General features: G+C 45.5%; 1 protein-coding gene across 6 annotated transcripts in view; it reads right to left on the reverse strand.

Annotated features, from left to right (window-relative positions):
• The window catches only part of FCHO1 (FCH and mu domain containing endocytic adaptor 1), a 294,097-nt gene extending 279,135 nt beyond the window's left edge, over positions 1 to 14,962 (reverse strand). For 5 of the 6 annotated variants that reach the window (XM_040321486.1, XM_040321453.1, XM_040321473.1 and 2 more), the window contains exon 1: positions 14,888 to 14,962. The gene's annotated coding sequence lies outside the window, so the exon portion shown is untranslated. The remainder of the gene's footprint in view (positions 1 to 14,887) is intronic. The other variant, XM_040321477.1, reaches the window with a different exon arrangement.
• Between the last annotated feature and the right edge of the window lie 6,145 nt (positions 14,963 to 21,107).

The raw sequence follows: 21,107 nt of genomic DNA on the forward strand, positions 1-21,107 counted from the left end.
GGTGCCTACGAAAATAAATTTTACTGTTAGGCCCCGTACACACGACCGGATCTATCCGCTGGGATTTATCCGCGGATTAGTTCCAGCGGATAGATCCGGTCGTGTGTAGGCCTGAGCGGACAATTTTCGGCGGATAAAAATCCAGCCGACGGATTCCCAGCGGATAAAAATTTTGTAGCTTGCTACAAAATCTATCCGCTGGAATCCAGTCCAGCGGACTGATACGGTCGTCTGTACAGACTCACCGGATCAGTCTGTCCGCTCCCATCCCTCGCTTGCGTCGTAATGATTCGACGCATGCGTGGAAGTATTTACCTTCCAGCGTCGCGCACGTCGCGGCGACACGTGACCGCGGATGTTTTCCGCGCGGATTTTGATCCGATGGTGTGTACAAGCCATCGGATCAAAATCCGGAGGAGGAATGTCCGCTGGAAACGGTAAGGCGGACCGTTTCCAGCGGACAACCCCTCGTCTGTACGAGGCCTAAAGGGTCCCCACAACTTGGGAAATGTTATCAAGGGATCACGGCACTAGTAAGGTTGAGAACCACTGCCTTAAGCCCACCTTTCTTGCCACCCCATATATGCATTAAGTGCTCAGCAAAAGCTACAAAATAAAATAGATTTCAGTAATAATATTGAAATTAAATGAGTATTGTTAAATAGAAAATAGACACAGACAGTGAAAATTGTGATGTCCCCTTACATACAGTAGGTGGTCAAGGAACCACTAGCAACCTCAAGAGGAACCTTTGGGTTCCATGATTTCTTGGCTGAAAAAGGCTGGTGAAATGTATTACCTGATCCTCTAATAAGGATGAGCATGTGTTGTTATTTCTGATGTTCAATTAAAAGCCAACTCAACATAAAGCCTAGTACACACGATGAGAAAATCGGACAAAAAATACCTCTTTCAAACCGATTGTACAATAATCTGATTGCTAGTACACAGCTTTCGAGAGCCGATCATGATAGTTCATCCGAAATTATCCAAAGGGTCCAAACAAACATTTTCTCATACAATACCAGATTATCCAATTTTCATTTAATCAATACAGTGTTCGTCCAAAAAAAAACATCGGAGGAGCAAGAGCACACATCCTCGGAAACTAAAGAAGTTGTATTCCTTCATATGAGAATTTTCATTACTTTGGTAACCTCTTAATTTTTGCAATGAGACTAGCATGCAAAAAAAAAAAAAGGACAATCATTCGTCAGATAATCTAATTGTGCTAATTGTGTGTACGAGGCTTTACAGTCCATGTTCCACCTTACAGTCCATGTTTCACATTTTACACTTTTTTTAAAGTGGAACTAAACCTATTGATTTAACAGTTTCATCACTTAAGGCCCGGAAGGGTTTGCCCCCTTAAGGACCAAGCCATTTTTTGCGATACGGCACTGCGTCACATTACCTGACAATTGAGCGGGCGTGCGAAACTGTACCCAAACAAAATTTATGTTCCTTTCTTTTCCCAAAAATAGAGCTTTCTTTTGGTGGTATTTGATCACCTCTGTGGTTTTTATTTTTTGTAGCGACAATTTTGAAAAAAAAAAATATATCATAATATTTTTTACTTTTTGCTATAATAAATATCCCCAAAATGTTTTAAATCAGTTTAGGCCAATATGTATTCTACATATTTTTGTTAAAAAAATAAAATAAAAATCACATTAAGTTTTGTGAGGGATTAGCTCGTGGGGATCACCTTTTCTGAAATCACAGTCTGTAAGCAGGCACTTTCTTTTAAGTCTGGCGGATGCCAGATTTTATTTATACACGGTTTGCAGATTAAAATAAACAAAACAATAAATTAAATCCTTGCCGTCCGGCGCTAAACTAAACAAACAGGATCTCCTCTCTATACAGTGTGGGGCTAGTCCCTGACACCCACAAAACATGTAGTAAAGCAAACCTTTTAGTCCAGCACTCAGCGCTCCCCTCACTCAGGTCCCTTCCTGAGTTTCAAGCCAGAGCCCTGTTGTGCTCTCTTCCTGGACATTTAAAGTCCAGCTGATTGTGGACTCCAGTAGACCCAAACATCCGGACCGGAATCCTAGCCAGGCCCAGAGGCTGTAAAACCCGGAATGGATTCCGGTTCAGTCTCTCATAATGGAACGTATGCGAGGTGAAATGTACCTATGATCATGTATCGCACCTCGCATACTGTCACATATCCTCCCCCTCTGCTCAAGCCCCTGCGGCTGAGCACTTGACCCAACCATACAGTGCACACGGGAGAGGGCATCTGCATTATTTTGGAGCTTCCCTGGCCTGTGCTCCACCGTAAATTTAAAAGGCTGTAGAGCCAGGAACCACCTTGTCACACGAGCATTTTTCTCCCTGTTATCACACATCCACTTCAGGGGAGCATGGTCTGTGACCAGCTTAAATGACCTCCCCAGTAGGTAATACCTCAGGGAGTCTAAGGCCCACTTAATGGCGAGACACTCCTTTTCTACGATGGCATAATTTTTCTCGTGCTTGTTCAGCTTCCTGCTCAGGTATACCACTGGGTGCTCCTCACCATCCCTGATCTGTGACAGTACGGCCCCTAGTCCCACCTCAGAGGCATCCGTCTGTATAACAAACTCCTGGCTAAAATCCGGGGTTACTAGTACGGGTACCATACAAAGAGCCTGTTTTAACTTCTGAAATGCCCCCTCGGCTTCGGGGTTCCATTTGACCATGACCGACCCCTTACCCTTCGTTAGATCGGTCAAGGGGGCGGCAATGGTGGCAAAATTGGGTATAAAACGCCTGTAATACCCCGTAATGCCCAGGAAGGCCCTCACTTGTTTTTTATTGACTGGTTGGGGCCATTTTTGAATTGCCTCAATCTTATTGGTCTGCGGCTTGACCATTCCCCGGCCAATAATGTACCCAAGGTATTTGGCCTCCTCCAGGCCTATGGCACATTTCTTTGGATTGGCCGTGAGATGTGCTTCCCTAAGGGAATCTACGACCGCTTGTACACGGAGCAGGTGCGATTCCCAATCTGGGCTGTGGATGACCACATCGTCCAAGTACGCCGCTGCATACGAGCGATGTGGTCTCAAAATTTTGTCCATCATTCGCTGGAATGATGCAGGGGCTCCGTGCAGACCAAACGGCATCCGCTTATACTGAAACGAGCCCTCAGGAGTGGAAAAGGCAGTCTTCTCCTTGGCCGATTCAGTAAGCGGTATCTGCCAATAACCTTTCGTTAGGTCTAGGGTCGTTATGTAGCGAGCCTGTCCCAACCTGTCCACAAGTTCGTCGACCCGGGGCATCAGGTAGGCGTCAAATTTGGACACACTGTTAAGTTTTCTAAAATCATTACAAAACCTAATACTGCCATCAGGTTTTGGGACCAGCACTATGGGACTTGACCACTCACTGTGAGACTCCTCGATCACATCCAACTCTAACATGTTTTTTATTTCTTCCGCAACTGCCTCTCGCCGGGCCTCTGGAATTCTATATGGTTTTACATTTACCCGAACCACTGGTTCCGTCACTATGTCATGTTGGATCGTGTTGGTCAGTCCGGGTAAGGGGGAGAAAAAGTCTCTATTTTTCTGCACGAATGCCCTAACGTCACTTTGCTGTGCTACAGACAGGGAATCCGTGATGGGAACGTCAGGTATCACGGGTATCCGGTCTGTTGGAAGTGGGGACGTGGCCAGTAAAGTCTCTCGGTCCTTCCAGGGCTTTAAGAGATTTACATGGTAAATTTGGTGTGGTTTCCTTTTCCCTGGCTGGTAGACTTTGTAGTTTACCTCCCCCACCCTTTGGACAAGCTCAAAGGGACCCTGCCACTTGGCTAAAAACTTGCTTTCTACCGTGGGAACCAGTACCAACACTCTGTCCCCCGGGTTGAAAGTACGGACCTTGGCACCCCGGTTATAGACCCTCCTTTGGGCCTCCTGGGCTCGCTCCATATGTTCCCGTACTAGGGGCAGAACGGCTGCAATTCGGTCCTGCATCAAGGAGACGTGCTCTATGATGCTCCTATATGGGCTGACCTCTCCTTCCCACGTTTCTTTAGCAATATCTAGCAGGCCCCTGGGATGCCTACCATACAAGAGCTCAAAGGGGGAATAGCCTGTGGAGGCCTGTGGAACCTCTCGTATGGCAAACATGAGATATGGTAGCAAAAAATCCCAGTCTCTCCCATCCTTGTCAACCACCTTTTTCAACATACTCTTCAAGGTTTTATTAAACCTTTCGACCAGACCATCTGTCTGGGGGTGGTAGACAGAAGTACGGAGATGGGAGATTTTGTACAATCTACACAATTCCTTGGTAACCCTTGACATAAAAGGGGTGCCTTGATCGGTCAAGATCTCTTTTGGGATCCCTACTCGACTAAACACCTGGACTAATTCCTTGGCAATAACCTTGGCGGAGGTGTTACGCAAGGGTATGGCCTCAGGATAGCGAGTCGCATAGTCCAGGATCACCAGAATATGCTGGTGACCTCGGGCAGATTTCACGACCGGCCCCACCAGGTCCATGCCAATCCTTTCAAAGGGGACCTCAATTATTGGTAGAGGAACAAGGGGGCTGCGAAAATGGGGCGATGGTGCTGACATTTGGCACTCGGGGCACGATTCACAGTACTCCTTGACCTCTGCATGCAAACCGGGCCAGAAGAATCTTTGGGTGATTCTCTCCCTGGTTTTTTCGACCCCGAGATGTCCCCCCATTACGTGACCATGAGCCAGGTCTAGCACCACCCTGCGAAAGGGTTTGGGAACCAGTAGCTGTTCTACCTCTTCCTCTCCATGTTTTATCACCCGATATAACAAATGGTTTTTAATTGCCATGTAGGGAAAGGACACCACCCAATTAGGATCCACCGGTTCCCCATCCAACACCTTAACAATTTCCCTGGCATTCATGAGGGTGGGCTCTCGCAGCTGCTCGGTACAGAAATCTTCCCTCCTGACCTCCAAGTCGGGTACCACATTTTGGCTACTCTCCATGTCAGGCGAGGTTTCCTGTTCGTTACCCTCAGGCTGGGTGCTAGCTTCTAAGTCCTCCGGTTCCCCAGCCATGGCAGGGAATGGTGGAGGATCTCCGGCCTCCTCGATCCCACCAACAGCATGCCCTTCCCTTTGGCAAAACGGGTCTGGTGAGAGTTCTCGAGTTTCCCCAGGAGGGGGAGCGCTATCTACGGGCCTCCCTTCACTCTCCCATAACTTCCAAAAATGAGGAAAGTCCCTTCCCACTAAGGCTTCATGGAGCAGTGAAGGTACCACCCCCACTGAATGTGTTACACAGCCCCAGGGGGTATCAACCTCAACCACCGCTGTCTGGTAGTCCCGAGTGTCCCCATGGATGCATATTACCCCAATACAACTGGGGTGTAGTTTTGCGGGATCTACACACACACTCCTGACTAAGGTCACCACACTACCAGAGTCTAGCAGGGCTGTAAGAGGCTTGCCATCTACTGAAATAACGCACATTTGTTTTTCCAGGCGACGCTGACCTGTCGCAACACATGCGACCTGTGCAAACAGAGAAAGGCGTCTTACCCTATCAACATAATCACATTGCATAGGTTCATCATTTAGAGGGCAGTTTGCAGCAATATGGCCTAATGCATGGCAACGAAAACACCGTATTTGCCCTACCCCCAGTCCTCTTACCGGTCCCAAAAACCTTCCTGGCTTCTTTGGCCAGTCTCCAGGTCTAGGACCTACAGTCTCATCTGCTGTAACAACAGTCTTATCCACTCTCCCCAAACTCTTGAACCCCGGAACAGTCTTACCCGAACCGTTGGGAGATCTTGCACCCCGAGACACTCCGAAGTGGGGCGTGGGTGGGTTTATTAAGTCCTCGGTAGCACTGTACCTCTCCACTAGGTCCACCATTTGGGCTGCAGTGTTGGGGTCCCCCTGTCCGACCCACTTTCTCAGGGTAGCAGGGAGCGCACGCAGGTACCGGTCCATTACCACACGCTCCACAATCTGAGGGCTGGTCAGAGTCTCTGGCTGCAACCACTTCCTGGTGAGGTGGACCAGGTCAAACATTTGTGACCGGGGTGGCTGGTTGCTGGAATAGGACCACTGATGCACGCGCTGGGCCCGGACTGCCATGGTGACACCCAAGCGTGCGAGTATTTCTGTCTTTAGAGTCTCATAGTCCTGGGCCTTATCTGGTTCTAGGTCAAAATAGGCCTTTTGGGGTTCTCCTGTTAGGAATGGGGCCAATAGTCCCGCCCACTGCTCTTTTGGCCATCCTTCGCGGTCAGCGACTCTCTCAAAAGTCGCCATGTACGCCTCAACATCATCCGCCGGTGTCATCTTTTGCAGGTGGTAGGAAGCACGTACAATCTTTGGTTCCGCTAACACCGGAGGTGCGGACCCCTTTTTCAGTTCCACCAGAGCTTCGGCAAACTGTCGGTTCATCTCCTGCTGGGCAGCGTGTTGTGCTGCAACGGCCTCTGCGACTTGGCGGTGTTGTGCTGCAACGGCCTCTGCGACTTGGCGGTGTTGTGCTGCAGCGGCCTCTGCGACTTGGCGGTTTATCTCCTGCTGGGCAGCCTGTTGTGCTGCAGCGGCCTCTGCGACTTGGCGGTTGGTTTCCCGCTGGGCTGCATTGGCCTGTAGCAGGGCCTTTAATATTTCTTCCATTTTCAGAAAAGTGCCCGCTGAATCCACCACGTGTGAGGGATTAGCTCGTGGGGATCACCTTTTCTGAAATCACAGTCTGTAAGCAGGCACTTTCTTTTAAGTCTGGCGGATGCCAGATTTTATTTATACACGGTTTGCAGATTAAAATAAACAAAACAATAAATTAAATCCTTGCCGTCCGGCGCTAAACTAAACAAACAGGATCTCCTCTCTATACAGTGTGGGGCTAGTCCCTGACACCCACAAAACATGTAGTAAAGCAAACCTTTTAGTCCAGCACTCAGCGCTCCCCTCACTCAGGTCCCTTCCTGAGTTTCAAGCCAGAGCCCTGTTGTGCTCTCTTCCTGGACATTTAAAGTCCAGCTGATTGTGGACTCCAGTAGACCCAAACATCCGGACCGGAATCCTAGCCAGGCCCAGAGGCTGTAAAACCCGGAATGGATTCCGGTTCAGTCTCTCATAATGGAACGTATGCGAGGTGAAATGTACCTATGATCATGTATCGCACCTCGCATACTGTCACAGTTTATATTGATTGGTTTGCGCAAAAGTTATAGCGTCTACAAAATAGGGATAGATTTAAGGCATTTTAATTATTTATTTATTCTTTACTAGTAATAGCAGTGATCAGCGATTTTTTGCAGGATTGCGACATTGCGGCTGGCAGTTTGGACACTTGACACTTTTTTGGGACCATTGACATTTATACAGTGATCAGAACTAAAAATAGCCACTGATTACTGCATAAATGTCACTGGCAGGGAAAGGGTTAGAACTAGGGGGCGATCAAGGGGTTAAGTGTTCCCTAGGGAGGTGCATCTAACTGTGGGGGGAGTGTACTGACTGGAGGAGGAGAGATCGGTGTTCCTGATCACTAGGAATAGCAGATCCCTTTCTTTACTCCCCTGACAAAACAGAGATCTGTTTGTTTACATACAGAGATCCCTGTTCTGGCTCTCTGTGGAGCTTTCGCGGGTGGCCAGTAGACATCGTGGGCGCCGGCCACGTGCATCGCGTTGCGGGCTCCCTTTTGCTTTTAAAGCGACCGACGTACACCTACGGCAATTCATGCAGCCATGCCAACCTGCCACACTATAGAGACAGCGACTGGTCAGCAAGCAGTTAAAGCAGAGGACCCCCCGAAAAAGTTATTTGAAAAGCCACAGCTACAAATACTACAGCTGCTGACTTTTAAAAAATTAACACTTACCTGTCCAGCACGCCCGCAAAGTCGGCAGACGAGGACGAGCAAATGCTCGGTCCTCGGATGCTGCCGCCGCCATGCTCGGTGAGGGAATCAGGAAGTGAAGGCTTGCGGCTTCACTGCCTGGTTCCCAAATGCGCATGCGCGACGCACCGTCACTGGTCCCCGCTCTCTCCTGGGAACACAGTGTTTCCCAGAAGACAGCGGGGGTTGACGCGAGGGGGCGTGACTCCCGCAGGGGTCAATACCCAGAAGTGGTGCAAATACCAGAGAGTGGAAGTTCCACTTTTGGGAGGAACTCCGCTTTAAAAAACTGTTACATTCTTGAAAAGCCAGAATTGCCAACTTTCACATTGGTGCTCTCAACCACACTGTAAAACCATTGAATTTGCTGATGTCATAACTGTCACATGTGCAGCACCATGGCAGTTGCACATCAAACAAAAACCTAGATGGCAGCTTACTTGGCTGAAAATGATAGGAGTGTTTAGTTCCACTTTAAGGTGTAACATGAAACAAGGTCAACCCGCACAGCCCCTCACTTGCAGCACGTCAGCATTCTTCTCCCTTCAGATCGTGTCATGTTTGAAATTGGTTCTGCGGTGGGTCTTCGATTTAGGCTGCTTTTACACTGAAGTACTTTACAGGCGCTATAGTGCTAAAAATAGTGCCTGCAAAGCACCTCTCCTCTTACTCCAGTGTGAAAGCCCGAGTGTTTTCACACTGGAGCGGTGCACTGGCATTACGCTCAAAAATGTCATGCAAGCAACAGCGCTCCTACAGCGCAACCTGCCCATTGAAATCAATGGGCAGCTGCGCTTTTAACCCTTTATCGGTCGTTCACGGGAGTTAAAAGCGCCCCGCTAGTGGCCGGAAAGCAGTGCAAAAATGACAGTAAAGCGCCGCTAAAAATAGCAAACATTTACCGCCGACGCCCCCTGCTTCTCAGAGTGAAAGTGCCCTTAGAGCTGCTAATAGGGAGGTTATGCCCAAAGCCTCTGGCTCTATCAGCTCAGGACAGAAAGGGACTCTTTAGGCCTTGTTGACACCATGGTGCAGATGTCAGTTTTTCTGCATGCATTCTGCAAGGGCTCAAAATAAACAATGGTTCTCTATGTGCCCTGTTCACACTACACCAAGCTACAGAAAAAAAAATACTTGGCATTAACATTGGTGTAAATAGAGCACATAACTGATGCGCCTGAAAATTTATGTCAACGTGCATAAAAAGGAATGTCCTTGTGCATGACAACCAATGTTTCTGCAAGGGGAATCTGCACAATTTTTTCATCAGTTTTCATGCATGTACAGCGTGAACTAGCCCTAAAAAGTAGTTCTATGCAATAAGAAATAAAACCCTTCTGTGTCCCCCGCTATACTTACCCGAGCCCCACCTCAGTCCAGCGATCGATGTGCACAAGAGCCTCGCCCCCTTCATTGCCTGAAACAGCAGCAGGTACTGTTGGCTCCTGCTGCTGTCAATCACATGCAGTGACCAATGAGTAGGGAGGGGGAGGGAGATTGATTGCTCGGCTCTCAGTGTAAAGGCAGCGGGTGACCAATGCTGCATCCACCTAGGCGAGTATAAATGGGCCAAAAAAACATACTTCTCTTTTAAAACCACCAGTGTTGCAGGAATGGGAAGCATTACAAGTACTGTATACAGCGCTCTCAAACCGTCCCAAAGATGCTGCTTGCAGGACTTTTTGTAACATCCAGCAAGTGCACCGCCCAATTGTGAAAGCACTTGGGCTTTCACACTAGGGAGGCATAAGAGGTCGATATCAGTCACTATTTCTAGCGCTAAATTGCCTTAAACCACCTTTAGGCTGGGTTCACACTGGTCCGACAAACACTATGACATTGGAAGCTCAGGTCGCATGACGTTTCAAAATCAATGTTTCCCTATGAGAATCGTCTTAACTGGTCCGACTTTGAAAATGCTCCCTGTACTACTTTGGTCCAACTTTGATCTTACTTTAGCCCATTGAATATCACTGAAGTCGGATCAAAGATGGATCTCCGTCTTGACTGATCCGACTTTGGCATGCGACTTGTGCTCCGATGATCTCGAAGGGGAACTCCACACCAAAAAAAAAACGGCATGGGTTCCCCCTCTAAGAGCATACCAGACCCTTATCCGAGTATACAGCCTGGTAGGTCAGGATAGCTGAACAGTGCCAGGCCGCACGCCCTCAACATGGGGGGTGCTTTGGGGCAGGGGGGCCCTGCGCCCCCTCCCATTCCAAAGCACCTTGTCCCCATGTTGAGGAACAAATGCCTCTTCCCGACAACCCTGGCCGCTGGTTGTCGGGGTCTGCGAGCGGAAGGCTTATCATAATCTGGAAGCCCCCTTATCCCAGCCCACCACCCTATGTGAATGAGTATGGGGTACATTGTAACTTTACCCATTCACCTAAAAAAAACTAAATTTCAAAAACAAAACACACTACACAGGTTTTTAACCACTTATGACCCGGACCATTATGCAGGTAAAGGACCTGGCCCCTTTTTGCGATTCGGCACTGCATCGCTTTAACCGACAATTGCGCGGTCTTGCGACGTGGCTCCCAAGCAAAATTGGCGTCCTTTTTTTTCCACAAATAGAGCTTTCTTTTGGTGGTATTTGATCACCTCTGCAGTTTTTATTTTTTGCGCTATAAACAAAAATAGAGCGACAATTTTTAAAAAAATTCAATATTTTTTACTTTTTGCTATATAAATATCCCCAAAAAATATATAAAACATTTTTTTTTTCCCTCAGTTTAGGCCGATACGTATTCTTCTACATATTTTTGGTTAAAAAAAATAAAAATCGCAATAAGCGTTTGATTAGTTATAGCGTTTACAAAATATTGGATAGTTTTATGGCATTTTTATTAATAATTTTTTTTATTACTAGTAATGGCGGCGATCAGCGACTTTTTTTCGTGACTGCGACATGGCGGACACATCAGACCTTTTTGACACATTTTTGGGACCATTGTCATTTTCACAGCCAAAAGTGCTATAAAAATGCACTGTTTACTGTGAAAAGGACAATGGCAGTGAAGGAGTTAACCACTAGGGGCCACTAAAGGGGTTAAGTGTGCCCTGATTTGTGTTTCTTACTGTAGGAGGGCGTGGCTGAACGTCTGACATCACCGATCGTCGTTCCCTATGACAGGGAACAGATGATCAGTGACAAGCCACAGAAAAGAACGGGGAAAGTTTGTTTACACTCACCTCTCCACGTTCTTCAGCTCCTGTGACCGAACCCGCGGGACACCGGCGGTGATCGGGTCCCGCGGTAATGGAGCTTCGGACCGGGTCGCGCGCACGAGCGACCCACGGCTGGGCAACGTACCTGTACGTGCTTGTGCCCAGCCGCGCCATTCTGCCGACGTATATCAGCGTTAGGCGGTCCTCAAGTGGTTAAAGTCATTTATTAAGCAGCTCCGGGGGTCTGTCCCGACTTCTCCCCTCTTCTACCTCTTCTGCTGATGTCTTCTACCCTCTCCAGTTCTTATCCCTCTGTCTTCTCGCTATTTTGCCCGGTCTTCTTCTTCTTCCGATGTTGACACAATGCTCTCTCCCGCTCTTATACGCAGTGTGCCAATACTTATATTGGCATGGGGTGGTGTCACCTTAAACGTCATACGGAGGCCTAGCCCCTTATGATGTCACCGCCCACCAATATAAGTAGTGGCACAGAGTGAGTATCGTGTCAACATCAGAAGAGGAAGAAGTCCAGGCAAAAGAGCGAGAAGACAGCAGAGGAGGCCCGGCAGAAGAAGTCGGAAGAGACCCCCGGAGCAGCTTAATAAATTACTTTAAAAACCTGTGTAGTGTGTTTTATTTTTGACACTGTTTTTAGGTGAATGGGTAGGAGTACAATGTACCCCATACTCATTCACATAGGGTGGGGGTTGAGATCTGGGGGTCTCCTTATTAAAGGGGGGTTTCCAGATTCTGATAAGCCCCCCCCCACCCGCAGACCCCGACAACCAACGGCCAGGGTTGTCGGGAAGAGGCCCTTGTACTCATCAACATGGGGACAAGGTGCTTTGGAGTGGGGGCCCCAAAGCAAACCCCCCCCCCCATGTTGAGGGCATGCAGCCTGGTATGGTTCAGGAGGGGGGGGCTCGCTCTAATGGACTTGGGGAGGACTCCAACGCCGTTTTTCAGTGTAGGGGGTTCCCCTTAAAATCCATACCAGACCAAAGGGCCTGGTATGCTCTTGGATGGGGACCTCAACGCCGTTTTTTCGGTGTAGGGGATTCCCCTTAAAATCCATACTAGACCAAAGGGTCTGGTATGCTCTTGGATGAGGAACCCATGCCGTTTTGTTTTTTTTTCTTTACATTTTGCGTGGAGTTCCCCCTAAAGATTCATAACAGATACAGTGTCTGGTATTGTCGGGGATCGAAGTCAGATGCATTTTGGACTTCAAGTCGCAGGGCAAAGTCAGATCCAAAGTGGTATGATTGTCGTGTCGTACCAGTGTGAACCCAGTCTAAGGCCCCTTTCACACGGGGCGGATCAGTAATGATCCACCCCGTGAACCTCCGCTTGCTCAGCGGGGATCGCTCCGTTGATCCCCGATGAGCCGGCGGATGACCTGTCTTTTCTCCGCTCTCCCCTATGGGGGGGGGGGGGATCGGATGAACACGGACCGTCTGTCTGTGTTCACCCGATCCGCCAGACGGATGAAAAAGTAGGTTTTTCCTCCGTCACACTTTAGCGGATCGGAGCGGGTCGGATGTCAGCGGACATATCACCGCTGACATCCGTGGCTCCATAGAGGAGCACGGAGCGCCCGTTCAGGTCCACCTAAAAAACTGGCAGGCGGACCTGAACGGGCCGCCCGTGTGAAAGAGACCTTAGTGTGAAAGCAGCCTAACTGTGATAACATCTGTTTATAGTAGTTGATTACTGGTACCTCTACACCAGGTGCTCAGGTTCAGATGACCTCCCACTCTTCACCAACACAGGATAAGGATACATTTAAAAGAACCCACACTCTGGAATCCATCCTGTGACAGACTCACCCAGGACGGAGGCTTTTGGAAGGGAATGAATGCTAGCCTCTTGCCTTGCGATCATGGGCACTGGAATTGGGGGGGAACGGTGCTCTTTGTGAGCTGTATGCCTGGGGACCCTTGAGGTAGAGTTACTTTGGATTCAGGTCCATGTCCCCCCCAAGACACACAGACTCTGGGAACCCTGTATATGCCATATTACAAAGAGTGACCGATTCGTACTGTTGGGACATATACTGTAAGGAGATGCCAATGTCATCACCTCCAGCCACCTGTCTGTCTGTCGACTTTGATAATGTAAATGAGTTTAGTGTGGCTTCTCTGTCACCGATTGTTTGTGCTAATTGTAGGGCCGAAACAACTAATCGATTAATCGACAACTAATCGATTATGAAAATAGTTGTCAACTATTTTCATAATCGATTAATCGGCCAGTTGATTAGTTGGTCTGCATAAAGAAAGCATTATTTGTTTACATATCAGGAAATACAGTGCAGCACACATACAGCTCAGTACACCATCCATACATGTCACTAAGTGCCTGAGAATTTGTGAATGTGAAAGTGTGAGGAGCAATGCCTCATGGGACATATAGTCCTGGGCAAGTAGTGAGTGGTTCTAAAGGCTGAAGTTTTTTTTACCTTGCTATAGCGGGCGCTCTATACTATACTTTGCAGCTTGCTATTGAGGCACTATGAAGGCAGGAGGAGCCAGAAGTAGAGGATCTGGGCTGCTCTGTGCAAAACCATTACACAGAGCAGGTAAGTATAACACGTTTGTTAACAAAATAAAAACACTTATTAGGGAAGATCAGCATCTGAACCCAGGGAAAGTGGAGGTAATAGAAGGCATTACCACTGTGTATGGATATTTAAGAATAAATTGCTCTTTTTTTTTTATTTACATATTAACTAAATTGTACACCACACTTTTTTTTAAGATTATCCGATTAGTCGATTAATCGAAACAATAATCGGCCAACTAATCGATTATGAAAATAATCGTTAGTTGCAGCCCTAGCTAATTGACCCTGCAATTGTATGAAGGAGTTATGTGTTGATATGTATGATAATGTGTATTGTAGTTAGGGAGTCACATTGGCTGCATAAGGGATTAGTTAATTAGCTCATGTTAATTTATGTTTCTGGTATTGTTAGAGCAATATGAGCAGGGGAGGGGTGAACTCCCTCCTCTTCTACTGTATATAAGACTTGTATTCTGGGTCTAATAAACAGTCCATGTTCAGCAGACAAACAAGTATCGTCTCGTTGTGTGCTTGTGAGCATTTGGAATATCTGATATCTATATTCAGACTGAGAGGAAGTGGTATATGGGACATTTTATTACACATCCAATTGTTCTTTTTATAGATCCTTATCCTGAATTTCTAATGACAGTCCTGCTCCATCTGCATCATTCATTCACAGGAATCTAAATGAAAAGACTACAAATGTCATTTTCCACCATGGCAGGTGGAATGTAATTCTCAATAAACGCAAGAGTGGTAGCATGGCCACCTGTGTAGTCCATTGATTCTTCCTCCAGCTCTGTACCTTCATACGGACTTGGAGCTGGGAGGAATAGTCTGCAGGAGCCTGTGCCCACAATCCACTGATCTGGGTTGCAAAGCTTTGCAGGATTAAATGCAAAACAATGTTTAAGGCAAAAATGTGCATATTTATTATTTTTTACAAAAGGTTGAATTCTCCTTTACAAAAAAGACTAGCTTGGGCAGTGTAAAACATAGAACTAGCTGTAAGAATAAAGGAATGGAATAAACAGTGTTTATGTTATGGGGTCTTCAGCTGCCATGTTACTAAAGGGCATACTACCACACAGACACATGTAGTCACAATGCTGTCAGAGCTGCAGAAGATCACATAGCAGCCGTTATATGTTCAGAAAGGTACACAGAGCACATTGGCTTCTAATGATATGAGGAGAAAGCCTTGCATTCCTCATTCGCTATGGTTCATGTGAGCGCTATATGGCCGCTCTGCCCATCAGCCAGTACAGGTGACAACTGTACATCTTACCTGCCGTCTCCTCGCCGCTCATTCTCCTCTATGCACTGCAGTGAAGGGAGGCGGGGAATGTTCCAGCTACGGCACGTACTGGACAAAAAAAAGTCACCCTGGGAGCCGCATTGAAGCTTCCTGCTTCCAGACTTCTCTATACATTACAGGCTCATTGTTGGCCACACTGAGCTCTTTTCAGTGTAGGTGTGTGCGAAGTACTAGCTACTTGGTAATAATATGATAATAACGGTCCTGGAGTTACTCAGGTGATATCCCGATGCTGTGTCCTTGCTTATACATGAGGATGTCAATTTCCTTCTTATATTGCATCTCTGTTGACAGGAAATTATACCCTAGATTTCATAACAAGTCTCAGAAACAAGTCCATGAATTTATTGTAGGCAGTGCCAGGACAAGGTCATCTAGACGAGCCCAGGGCGAACATGCCCAACTGCGCCCCCCAAGATGTATGAGAATTACGTGTCTGCAAAAAATCCCCCCACAAAAATACTGAGTATAAATCTACATGCTTATCCCCTAAGCATACATTCCCCCTCCTTCCAGTTTAAATCTGCCCCTGCTGAAATCCCCCCCCCCCCAGAACAAATCTTTGCCCCAAATACCCCCCAGATCAAATGGGGGGGGGGGAGTAAAAATAAAAAAAAAACAGTTCTCCTAGCACAAATTCTCTATCCCAAAATTTCCCCTCCTAGTACACATTTTCTCTCCCCCCACTTCAAATTTCCCTCTCCCAGCAAAAATGTCCCCCAAATCCCCCATCCTAGCACAAATCTTCTTCCCTTCCAGCCTCCCAACACACATCCCCCCTTTTAGCTACAGTGCCGCCATCAGGAATTATGGGGGCCCCTTACACAGCTTCAGGCATGGGCCCTCCTGGAGCAGAGAACCGGGGATGGGGGTGCTGCCGCCTAAAATTGAGAAGCGAGGGGGGCTTCCCGCGAATTGAGAAGTGGGGGGGGCCTTTACAAAAAAAATAAGAAATAAAGAAAAATATATATTAAAAAAAAGGGGGGTAGCCATCCGGAGCCCTGGGGACCTCTGGGCCCTTTAATAAAAAAAAAAAAAAAAAAATATATATATATATATATATATATATATATATATATATATGAAAAATATATATATTTTTTTTTTAAAAGGGGGGTTGCCATCTGGGGCCCTGGGTACATCTGGGCCCTTTAATAATAATAAAAAAAGAAACCTCTGGACCCTTTGATAAAAAAATATATAAAAAAAAGAAATAAACATTTATAAGTATATATATATATATATATATATATATATATATATATATATTAAAAAATAAAAGAAATCAAAAAATATATAAAAATATATATATATATATTTTTAAAAGGGGGTTGCCATCCGGGCCCCTGGGGACCTCTGGGCCCCGTACAGGTGTACTGCCTGTACCCCAATGATGGCGGCCCTGCTTAGCTCTTCTTCCTTCCCACCTCCCAACACAAATCCCCCTAAATCACCACTCTTAGCACCCCCCCCCCTAAAAATTTCCCCTCCTAGAACAATACTTACCCCCTGCCGCCGCCCAAATTCCCCCTTCTAACACAAAACTTCTTCCCATCCCCCCTTCCAACCCAAATCACTCTAAGGCCCCGTACAGACGGGCAAACATGTACGATGAAACCGGTCCGCCGGACCGTTTTCAGCGTACATGTCTGCCCGGAGATTTCTGTATGATGGCTGTACACACCATCATACAGAAATCCGTGCGTACTCGATACGCGGCGACGAGGCCGCGGCGACGTGCGCGGCCCTGGCAGTTCAATGCTTCCACGCATGCGTCAAAGTCATTCGACGCATGCGAGGGATGGTGGCCGCTCGGACATGTACGGTAGGTCTGTACAGACGACCGAACATGTCCGACGGACAGGATTCCAGCGGGCATGTTTCTAAACATTGACAAAATCAAAAAAGAGCCTCCGCGCTACTGTAGACTCCTAAACAGTAATAACCCAAAACAGATACGGTGCTGCAAAACCTAATAGTGTTTACAATACACAAATCAAAAATCATACATATAGGGGTTCTGCGCGAACCAACACAGTGATAAAAAGGTAAATAATCTAGATATATAAATATATAAATATAGTGAATGTGAACAAAGAAAGTGGGATAGTGAGTGCTCACACTTTCCAAAATCAATTATGTGTAAGTGTAACCTCGAAAAGAATAAAATAATGAAATATATTAATTATATTAATTAAGTGGTTAAAATAATTTGAGCAAACAGTCCAAAAAAGTGAAGTGATCAAAAAATATAAAAATAGAAAAATATAAAAATAGAACATATGGAATATAAAAAAATGAGGTGAAAAAAGTGAAAAAAGTGAATACAGAGTGTCCCAATAATGGTGTGCCAAGCTGTCAAATGGTGGTCGCAGTGTAGCTGGATATCCACTAAACGGGTTGTTGACAGATGTATAGTTCACTCCCTCACCAGGCTCCCAGAACTCTTACCTCAAACCATAAATAAATGTGCATCCAATAGATATTGAATCACCATAGAGATCTTCTCTCTTGTTAGTATCAGCTGGAACGTCTCCTTGGCCACTTCCTAATACAGCTCCAGTACAGGGAAAAGAAAGGAACACAAGGGCTCCAATAGTGTAATATTGTAAGACTCAGGGGGAATTTATTAAGGAAAAAACCTGTGCTTACATCAAAACATAAAAACGAGTGCAGTGAATAAACATACAAGCGGCGTCTTCAGCGCCGGCTTACGTCACTCCAGGTGTACGCTCTTGACCAATCCCTACGCGTTACGACACGGGATCACGTGTCTTCATCTGGGGAACCTGATTGGTAGTACGGCTAATGTTTATATGTATCCAAAACCGGAAGTAGCGGAGCGGCCATTTTATTGTAGCCCGCTATATGTTATGGGCCAGGCTAATATTGTAAGCAAAGTGGCGTCAGATGTCATTCCTATTGGCTGCATATCTGCTAATATATCCAAATACAGATGAATAAGAATGCCAGCCAAATGACATTGCTCACCGGAGCAAACTGCTGAATAAAGAACGTTATAATAAAACCATTAGACGATAAGTAACTGACTATAGGATAATATAGGGCATCACCCTAGTATGTAAAGATAGTGGGTAGATCTATTCCAAGCCAGTACTCCTCGCATACATCCAAAATAATGTATAAAATATATTATGACATATATAAAAAGTGTATATACAAATCCATATTACGGTATGTATATAGCATATACATAAAAATGCATAGGATAAAATGCACGAATAAAAGGTTAAAATACAGGAATAAAATATTAAAATATAGAGATAAGAGGGTGGTGACCCCAAAATATGGTGAACGAACACCTGGTTTAACGTAATTACAACAATAGCTACATAGCTTAACGGTGTAAATCAATGCAATCCCATAATTAATAGAAATATAGATGAAAATAGACAAAGCTAATTCATAATGTGACCAAGGTAATTAAAAATGACTGTAAAATATCAGGATCAGAAATTGCTGAGGAAGCAGTTGAGGTCGAATTCAACATTCATTCCTCCTGGTACAAGTGTACGCAAACAATGAATCCATTTTGATTCACTTTGGCTAATCATTCTGATCTTATGGCTCCCCCTCCAAGATGGATTGTATTTTTCGATCCCCCAAAATTGCAATTGGGTCGGGTCTCTATTATGTATCTGATCGAAATGCCTTGAGACATTGTGCTTCGGGAAACCTTTTATTATATTTTCGACATGCTCTTTAATTCTGACTTTCAGAGCTCTCTTTGTCCTTCCCACATATTGGAGGTTGCAGCTACATTGTAGCACATATACAACACCCTCGGTATGGCACCCAATAAAGTCTTTAATGACATGAGTCTCGCCCGTATTTGTTGCTACAAATTCTGTTTTTTTCTTTTGAAATCTATGTGACTTGCGGCATGCATAGCACCCCTTGCATGGATAAAAACCTTTCCCAGAAAAGAAGGTATATCCAGGTTTCGGTGGGGGTTCAACTACTGTTTTCACAACTAGATTTCTCAGAGTAGGTGCTCTCTTATACAGAATCCTTGGTTTGTCAGGGAGGATTTGTTTCAGGTCTTTATCATTTTTCAAGATGTGCCAGTGTCTCTTTATCAGCTTGGCAACATCCTTATGTTGAGAGTTGTAATTCAAAATTAGACCTGGTGCTGCTTGTTGATAGGTGGATTTTTCTTTATTCTCTAACATCGTTTTTCTATCCATTCTTCCCACAGTATCTATTTGATTTTTTATCCAAGATTCCTCATAGCCTTTTTCTCTGAACCTTGAACCAATAATCTCTGCTTGCACTCTATAGTCACTTTCTCTGGAACAGTTTCTCCTCATTCTTACAAGTTGTCCCCTAGGGATGTTAAAAAGCCATGGTTTAAAATGGCAACTGTCCATCGAGAGATAGCTATTCGTATCTACATTCTTGAAATGTGTTTTGGTTATTATCTTATCCTTTTCTACACTAATAGTTAGATCTAAAAAGTCAATAGATTTCTCATCAATCTTCCATACCAGGGTAATGTTCTTATCATTCCTATTGAGTGATTCTAGGAAGTTTTCCAGGCTTTCTCGACTGCCAGTCCACAGAATGATAATATCATCTATATATCTCTTATAGAGTGATAATTCTGTGGGGGTATTTTCATAAATGGCGGTTTCCTCCCATAGTGCCATAAAGGCATTTGCCACACTGGGTGCAAATTTTGCCCCCATGGCTATACCGATAGCCTGTTTAAAATATGTCTGATCGTACCAGAAATAGTTACACTTGAGGCAGAAGTCAAGACATTTGATGAGAAATTTCCTCTGTTTACAGATAAGGTTACTATATTTGCGTAGAAGCCATTTTGTGGCCAAACAGGCATCGTGATGTTGCACAATAGTATACAATGAAGATACATCTGCCGTTGCAAGTAGTGTTCTCCCTTCGCATACGGGCACTGTATCCAAGAGTTGCAGAATGTGTTTGGTATCTTTAAGGTAGGCTGGTGTGGTTTGAACCACAGGCTGTATAAAATAATCAATATACTGTCCCATCCTTGAGGACAGGGAGTCTATCCCATTAACTATGGGCCTCCCTGGGGGATTGTCTTTTGATTTATGAATCTTTGGGATAGTGTATATTACTGGTATTCTACATGCTTCTGGTATTAAATATTTCGATTCTTTTTTGTTAAGAATTCCTTTCTTACTTCCCAGATGTACAAGTAGTCCCAACTCTTTTTTATATTTCACGGTCGGGTTACCAAGTAATTTAATATAGGTGTTTCCATCCTGCAGCTGTCTATTCAGTTCATTATGATACTGTTCTTTTGATTGTATCACAACCGCTCCTCCCTTATCCGCGGGGCGGATGACAATATCTTTCCTTTGTGTTAGCAGTTTAATGCCCTTCTTTATATGTATCGGGTCGTTCCTCTTTTTCAGTTTCAGAGACTCCAGGTCTTGTAAAACTAGCCGTTTGAAGACTTCAATATGTTGGTTCTTGGTAAGTTGTGGGTTATAGACTGAGTTGTTTCTCAAAGTGCTATGTAAGGGTGCATTGTCCTCATTGGATGGGGCATTCCGAGGGATGAAGGAATTATTCAGAATAGCTTTTTTGATAGTGAGTTTTCTCACATACTTCTGTATTCCAATGTAGGTTTCAAATTTATTTAGGTTTTTTGTAGGGGCATGTTTCAAACCTTTATCCAAAACTGACAGTTCTTCTGCAGTAATGGATTTCCCACTAAGGTTTACAACATTTTCTCCAACTACTCTCTTTTGCGCTTGGACTCTCTTTCCCGCTCTATTGCCTCTCTTTGTTCGGGACTTAGCCTGTTTTCTTGAGGTCTTCTTGGAGAGTTGTACGGGTCTTGTCTTCGAGGAGAATAATCCCTCCTCTCCCGGTCTAAAAAAGCCCTTTGTGCATTATAGTCATATTGGCTCTGATACGGTCGTTTTATATATCTAGATTATTTACCTTTTTATCACTGTGTTGGTTCGCGCAGAACCCCTATATGTATGTTTCTAAACATGTTTAGAAATATTTGCCCGCTCGAAAAAGGCCCGGCGGGCAAATGTATGCTGGAATCCTGTCCGCTCGGCTGTACAGACGACCGAACATGTCTGCTGAAACTGGTCCGCGGACCAGTGTCAGCAGACATGTTCGGTCGTCTGTACGGGGCCTAAATCATCACTCTTAGCATCCCCCC

The sequence above is a fragment of the Rana temporaria genome, chromosome 1, assembly GCF_905171775.1.
Source record: "Rana temporaria chromosome 1, aRanTem1.1, whole genome shotgun sequence".
Taxonomy (NCBI): domain Eukaryota; kingdom Metazoa; phylum Chordata; class Amphibia; order Anura; family Ranidae; genus Rana; species Rana temporaria.